Source organism: Ipomoea nil, unplaced genomic scaffold, assembly GCF_001879475.1.
Source record: "Ipomoea nil cultivar Tokyo-kokei standard unplaced genomic scaffold, Asagao_1.1 scaffold1074, whole genome shotgun sequence".
In the NCBI taxonomy this organism is placed as follows: domain Eukaryota; kingdom Viridiplantae; phylum Streptophyta; class Magnoliopsida; order Solanales; family Convolvulaceae; genus Ipomoea; species Ipomoea nil.
Window position 1 is genome coordinate 4,316,022 of NW_017617502.1, and position 8,086 is coordinate 4,324,107.

General features: G+C 37.5%; 1 long non-coding RNA gene across 1 annotated transcript; it reads left to right on the forward strand.

Annotated features, from left to right (window-relative positions):
• The first annotated feature begins 2,726 nt into the window (after positions 1 to 2,726).
• On the forward strand, positions 2,727 to 6,444 carry LOC109182577. Its single transcript, XR_002054385.1, has 3 exons — positions 2,727 to 2,738; positions 4,854 to 4,855; positions 6,281 to 6,444. It is a non-coding gene; the product is annotated as an uncharacterized LOC109182577 (long non-coding RNA).
• The last annotated feature ends 1,642 nt before the right edge of the window (positions 6,445 to 8,086 follow it).

Consider the following 8,086-nt stretch of genomic DNA (forward strand, 5'->3'; position numbering starts at 1 on the left):
CGGCCCACGAGGGGAGCCGTTGGCTAGACGGCCCTAGGCCGCCGCTAGGCGGTCCCAGGCGGCGGGGCTCCTCTAGCCCCGTTGGTTTTGTTCTGTGCAGTGGCTGAGCCCTTGTGGCTCAGCTACGTGTCGTTTCGAACCAGGTGTCACGGGCCCTTGTGGCTCAGTACCTTGGGGCCGTCATGACGCACGTTTGGACTTTGATTTCGTTGAATTTGGATTAGAAATGAGCATTTTATGATTGAATTTGTGAAGCAAATGTGTTAAAGTAATGTTTCAGTGTTTGAAAATGAGGAGTATCAGACTTGATTTTGCCTATGTGAGTTGCTTGATACTATTTGATTGTTAAATTGAGAAGCATGATCATTAATTGAATAAGTCTTGTTAGAAAAGCATGCCTAAGGTGTATGTTATGATTCATGGAGATTATAGTCAGATTCCAATTGATGAAATGTACAGAGCATGTTGTTTTGAAATCCAAGCATGATTAAGTGTTCTTTGAGAAATTCACAATAATATATAATTGAATTATGTTGTATAGTAAATTGCATTTCAAGCATTTCATGTCTTATAATTGCATAAATGGCCAACGTGAGTCTAAGTATTATTTTCCAAATTCATGAGCATGTGGTATGTCATTACCTTGTTGCATTGAGAAGTTCTTGAGATGTGACATGCATAAGTTTGGTGCATGAGAGATATATATATTATCTATATATTAGTGAGGTCTTGGAGGGCCCGTTAGGACTACCTCCTTTCGGAGAGGATGACCGGACATTGCGATCCGACAGATTTATCATGTAACACGGCCTATTCCCACGTTACGAGGTTGGAGACTTCCCGCCAGGCTTGGAATCCTGATTAGGGGGTGTGCACACTAAAAGTACGATACCTGGTTCCACAGAGTTTGAGCATAGAACCAAGAGAGTGTTTCGGTGGGCGAGTTGAGTATGTGGCCGGCTAGATTGCCGAGCCGGTTAGGTCCATTCACGATTCGTGAAGACCTACCTCCCCACGATTTAGAGGTTCCGTAGTTACGGATGTGGCGGATACACGAGATTGCACCGTACGCTAGGGCTTCGCTGCGGCGGAGTACCTGCCTCGCACAAGAAGAAAAATGAGAAGTATGAGAAAGTTTGAGCAAGAAAGAAATCGAGTCAAGAGACTCAAGAGAAAGAAAGCGAGTCCTTGTGGCTCTAAGAAACCTCCACATAAAAGTATTCTATTTACAAACGAGTGTATAAGTATACTTATCCTATAGCATCTTATTGCATTCGAGTATAATATTGCACGAGATTGCATAATGAGAATGTTTGCACAAGATTGCATAATGAGAATGTTTGCACTAGATTGCATATTGAGAATGATTACCCGAGTTTGTATATTGAGTATGATTGCCTTAGTTGCATATTGAAATTGATGTCTCTTAATTGCATGTTGAGAACTTGATTGCATGAGATCGTTATGGAGTTGTTCTATAGAGTTGAATTTTGCTATGTTGATTATGTGTTAGTATGGTTACGTTGATAAGTTGTTTATTGATGAAGCATGCCTGTTGATATTATAGGTTGCGAGCATATAGAAAGCTTGTAGTTTATCTTAAAGTTGTCTAAGTGTTTGAGATTGCTTGAATTAGAATGTGAGCAAATGTTTTTCAAAGTATATACTGTAGTATTTTACAGGGTTGAGTGTGGTTATACTTAGCTTCGTGCTAACGGGTGTTTTCTATTTGTCTATTTGCAAAACCCCTTTCAGGTGGGCCCAGCTTTTGAGAGTGCTCGAGTTAGACTAGTGTAGTTAGTAGCTATGTAGTCTAAACTCTTTGATCTATTATCATTGTTTTTGAGATTATGGATGTAGACATCTTTTGTTTTGTTGATGATAGACACCGGGGTGCTTTTCCCCAAGTTACTTTAATGTAGTAAATTTCGGATGTTAGTTTGACTTGATGTTTAGTTTCACCCTTAGCCTGTGCAATCACCGTGGGAAGGTGGTTGTGGCGGTGACATTCCCACTAAGTTTGTTAATAAAGTTTGATTTTCCGCTGCTTAGTTTATCTTAATTTGGTTTTAGAACTTTAATTAAGTTTAAGAAAAGTGGGGTGTTACAAGTTGGTATCAGAGCGGTACGAACTGCGGAAAACTTAGGAAGTTTGACCCTTAAGATTGAGTATAGAAACTCTAAGTAAAAGTCCTAGGAAGGACAAGTTAAGGAAAGACCTCTAAGTCGAAGTCTTAAGAAGGACAAGTTAAGATGAGAATTCTAAGTGAAATCCTAGGAAGGATATGAATAGGGAAAGAGCCCTAAGTTATGAATTTGAGATGAGAAAGACTCTAAGTTCAGTGATTAATTATGAGAATCAGAGTTAAGAGGAACTCTTAGTATCAATTAGGAACGCGGTGAGGTTGTGAGTTTTCCTTTCGTTTGCTTAACTGTTTATGTGCTTTATCAATGTGTTTAAATTGCTTTTGCTTATCTTTTGAAAGTAAAGTAGAGAAGTTATCAGTGAGAAGTTGGAAGTGAAAAACCAAGAGTTTGAAAGCTAAAAGCTAAGAGTTTGAAAGTTGAAAGTAGAAGTGAAAGCTGAAAGTGAAAAGCTAAAGTTAGAATCTGAAAGAAAAACCTTGTGAAGTTGATAACAGTAAGAAGTATACAAGTTTATACCTATGTGTGTTTGTGTGCTTTGCTTGTTTAGATCTGTGGTTGTTGTACTCTGATAGTGTGCACATAAGCTCCTTGTCCTTGAAACCTATTTTTCACTCCATATATGAACATTCATTGTGTTGTTGGTTGTCTAAGCATATTCCTTGTTCATATGCTTGGTTTTGACGTCGAATCTTGAGTATATTGTTGTGTTTATTGTGCCAATCTTCTATTCCGAATTCATTGTTGTTGATGGCATGATAATCCTTGATTTTGAGCTTTTGGCTATTTTCTTGTACTATGATCTCCTTATTGCTCCTATTTGGTTTGGAATGATTATTGGAACTCTTTAGAGTCTAGAGTTGGGTATTTTAGGCTTGCTTTGATTGAGTTTGGATCTTGAATTTCTTGAAATAATCTATTCTTGATATTCCTATGAGCTATTTTGAATTTGTTGATCCAAATGCTTATTAATTCGTTATAAGTAATCTTGTGAGCCTTTCGTTGGATTGCATGCAAGTATAATTAGTCCTTGAAGCTAGTATGACCTTGTTGAAAGCCTTACTCTTGGAATCTCATTGAATTTGATTTGAGCTTGTTATCCTTGAATCCTTATTATTGAAATCCATTGAGTTGTTGAGTCAAGCTATATTCGTTGTTGTTATGCCATTGGAATCTGTATTTGTTGAGTTATTCCTATGAGCTTATGCCTATCGAGTATTCTTGAAAGTGTTTGTTCTTGAAGAGCTATTGTATTGGCTATATGTCGTTTTGTACTCTTGGATTCTGTTGATATAGTTTTGAGGTTCTCCATTGTGGTATTCTTTCCTTGTTATTGAGCTATTGATTCGAGATCATCTTTCTTTTATATATTCCTTTGGAATTCACTAGTGTGTTGATCTATTGCTTGAGATTAAATCCTTATTGCATCTTTATTTGGAACCCATTAGTATTGAGTTATTTCATTGAGATTATTCTTTGTTGTGTCCTTCTCTTGGGATTCGATCCACAACTTTTGTTTCACAAGACTTTGTTGAATTTTGGAAAATCGTGACCTTGATAAGCATAACTTTGGTTGTAACCAATAGTACTCTCCAGTTTCAAAATTAGAAACCTCTTACTTTCTTCCTCGTGAAGTCAAATTCCTTCAAATCAAGTGTACACCTATCTGGTGAATTCAAGTTTGTTAGTTCAGCAGTTGCCTCGTTAGCCTTGTTATTATCCTTGAAAAGTGAAAGTTGAAAGTTAAAAGTTGAAAATTTAAAAGTTATGTGAAAGTTGATAATGTGGTAAGTATAAGAGTTATGCTTGTATCCTGTTTGTGTGCCTTTGTTGTGCGTAAAGAGATAGTTTGTGTCAAACGTTAATGATTAAGCCTAGTTCCTATAGTATCGTAATGGTGCCAAGAAGCAACGTTTGGATTCGGAGCATTCGTAGAGTGGATCTTCCCGTCGTCGAGGCACATCAGATCCAAGGAAGCACGCAAAGCCAAAGCAAGAGAAAAGCTAGCGAAGATGTGAAGCAAGTAGAGAAGGAGTAAAGACTTACCCATCACGATCAAGTCAAGGATTTTCAAAGGAACCATGGCACGGTGGATAGCAAAGATCGCTCAAGTCAAGGCCCAAGTGTAGCAAGGAAGAACAAGATTGAGGGGGAGACACTATCATTATAAGAAGAGCGGGAAGGATCACCCAAGAACCAACTGTAGTGGGAACCTAATAAGGTGCTTCAAATGTGAGGTTGGGCATCGAGCCTATGAATGCTACGCAAATCAGAAAGGGAACGCCTTAGGTCAAGGACCTGATGAGAGTGGACGCCAGCTGAAGAAAAGATCCTATAGAAATTGGTCTGGGAACAAGAATGACAAGGGTGGACAAAGGGGAACCACGACAGTAACAAGAATAAGAGAAGTAGGAAGGAAAATCAAGGCCAAAATAGTGGTCGCAGTAATCAGCTGATGAAGAGGGTGCAAGTGAAGATTGTTGGCGTGGAGACAGGTACACTCCTAATGAACGCCATACCTATTTAAGTAACATAGTTGATTTTGGAATTTCAACCTTCTGTGACTGTTATGCTTTTGGATTGATAGAGAAGGGACCTATAAAGGTTAGGCTGAAAGAATAAGAGTTGAATTAGAAACATAGAGAATTGAAACATAAGATTGGGTTATTCGTAAGTAAGACAGTTCCTTCTATCTTTAAGAAGTTAAGTAGTGAAGTTATCAGTGAGAAATTGGAAGTGAAAAACCAAGAGTTTGAAAGTTGAAAGTAGAAGTGAAAGCTGAAAGTGAAAAGCTAAGAAAGCTAGAAGTTAGAATGTGAAAGAAAAACCTTGTGAAGTTGATAACAGTAAGAAATATACAAGTTTATACCTATGTGTGTTTGTGTGCTTTGCTTGTTTAGATCTGTGGTTGTTGTACCCTGATAATGTGCACATAAGCTCCTTGTCCTTGAAACCTATTTTTCACTCCATATATGAACATTCATTGTGTCGTTGGTTGTCTAAGCATATTCCTTGTTCATATGCAGCTTTAATACAAATCTGACTTAGTGCATATCATGATTATTCCCCCTTGTAACTAGTACGTTGTGTAGAACCTAATATTTCCCATCTGTGTGTATTTGGGTGTGCAGTTTATACCCCCATACCACCTACAAACCGTACCTCCATGGGCCCGCAGCGAAAACTAGGTATATATGTTGGTTATGAATCTCCTTCCATCATTAAATACCTAGAGCCCATGACAGGAGATCAGTTTACCGCGAGGTACGCTGACTGCATTTTTTACGAAGATCATTTCCCGGCATTAGGGGGAGATAAAAAACCTTATTTAACGAAATTCTGAGAAATCTCATGGGATGAAAAGGATTTTCAGTATCTAGACCCACGTACTAGTCAAACTGAACTAGAAGTTCAGAAAATTATTAATTTGCAAAATTTAGCAAATAATCTGCCAGATGTTTTTACTGATAACAGAGGAGTGACTAGGTCTCATGTCCTTGCTATGAATGCTCTTTCGAGAGTTGAAGTCCCCGAGGGACCAAGTATGCACATTGACACTCCCCATCGCCAGAAGCGCGGGAGACCACTTGGTGCAAAAGATTTAAATCCGCGGAAGACGAGAATTGGTAAAATATCTCAGTCACTCCAGAAAAATGTTAACCGTCCTGAAGACGACCATCCCGAAGATGGAGAACCCAGTTAACCTGCACGTGCTCTAAATAATATGAACACTAGGGATGTGGAACATCCTGATCAGAATATTTTGGGAAATGATGATGATCTGGTTGATGTCAATATAGAAACTGCCATAAATTTTGTTGATACAAGAGAAACATATAACAGAGATTTAATAGTCGTCGATGACACTTTTGCATATGCAGTTGCATGTAATATTCCACAAAATAATCTGAATCCAGAACCAAAGTTAATAATTGAGTGCCGGAAGCGCTCTGACTGGTTGAAGTGGAAACAGGCAATTGAGGCAGAACTCAACTCGCTTAATCAAAGAAAAGTTTTTGGTCCCACCGTATTAACCCCAAAAGATGTGATCCCAGTAGGATCTAAGTGGGTATTCGTACGAAAGAGGAATGAAAATAATGATGTGGTTAGATATAAAGCGAGATTGGTAGCTCAGGTAGGGGTGAGCAAACGGTCGGTCGGTTACATAACCGACCGAATAACCGAATAACCGACCGTGGTTTTTGACCTTCGTAACCGACCGAAACCGACTGAAGGTGGTCCTATGATCGACCGATAACCGACTGTCAGTTTTCGGTCGGTTACCAAAAAACCGAATTCAAACAAGATAAATCAAATTCCAAAGGGAAAAATCTAAAATACATATACATACATACTGTTTAGTCACTACTGCTGATGCCTAAATTCCAAATCCAAAATAAATGAACCAAAATCACAATAAAACTATTATTGTTTAAAAGTTAAAACATTAGAATAAACACTGGCGAAAAAAAATTAAAAATTTATCTACATTTAATTAAACATCTTTTATATATATATATATATATATATATATATATATATATATATATATATATATATATTAGCAGTAATTAACAGTAAATAATATAATATAACAGTAGTAGTTAACAGTAAATATATAACTAACAGTGTTAATTACTACTGTTAATAACAGTAGTAATTAACAGTAAATAATATAATTAACAGTGTTAATTACTACTGTTAATTATATATATATGTCGGTTATCGGTGACCCTAATAACCGTATAATAACCGATAAATTGAAAAATCGAAATTTTTTTAAAGGTGATAATCGTGACCGACCGATAACCGATTTTTTCAATCGGTTCGGTTATCAGTTAGCGGTTTTCGGGCGGTTAACCGGTAATTTGCTCACCCCTAAGCTTAGGGGTTCACGCAGGGATCCAGAATTGATTTTGATCAAACATACTCTCCTGTTATTGATGGCATTCATTCCGCTATTTAATATCACTGGTAGTAAACATGAAATTAGATATGCAGTTGATGGATGTAGTGACAGCTTACCTTTATGGGTCACTAGATGCTGATATATACATGAAAATACCCGAGGGTATTCAAAATTCCAATATGAGGGAGAAAGATCGAAACATGTATAACATCAAACTTCAAAGGCCATTATATGGCTTGAAGCAATCTGGAGAATGTGGTATAACCATTTGAGTGAATTCCTCCTGAAGAAGGGATATGTTAAAAATGATATTTGCCCTTGTATATTCATTAAGAAGTCATCTAATGGTTTCTGTATTATATATGTCTATGTCGATGACATGAACATTATTGGGACAAAGGAAGACCTTATAGAAGTATGTTCATTCTTAAAGGCAGAATTTGAAATGAAAGACTTGGGAAAAACCAAGTTTTGTCAAGGCCGGCAGATCGAGCATCTCCCCAATGGAATTTTCATTCACCAAGCTAACTATGTTAATAAATTATTGGAGAAATTCTATATGGACAAATCTCATACCCTTAGCACTCCAATGGTAGTCCGATCCCTTGAAGCGGAAAATAACCCATTTAGACCTAAGGAGGATAATAAGGATGTATTAGGACCTGAAGTTCCTTACCTAAGTGCTATTGGAGCCTTGCTTTATCTGGCTAATTGCACTAGACCAGATATTGCTTTCTCGGTGTATTTACTTGCTAGATTTAGTGCCTCTCCAACCAGAAGACATTGGAGTGGAATAAAGCATATCTTTAGATATCTCCAAGGGATAAAAGACCTTGGTCTTTATTTTGAAAACAACCAGGACATTACTTTGACGGGGTATTCAGACGCCGGTTATATGTCTTACCCTTATACTGCTAAATCGCAAACTGGTTATGTTTTTCTTTGGAGGTCCATTAAACAGACCTTAGTTGCTACCTCATCTAATCACCCGGAGATAATTTCTTTATATGAAACCGCACGCAAATGCGTATG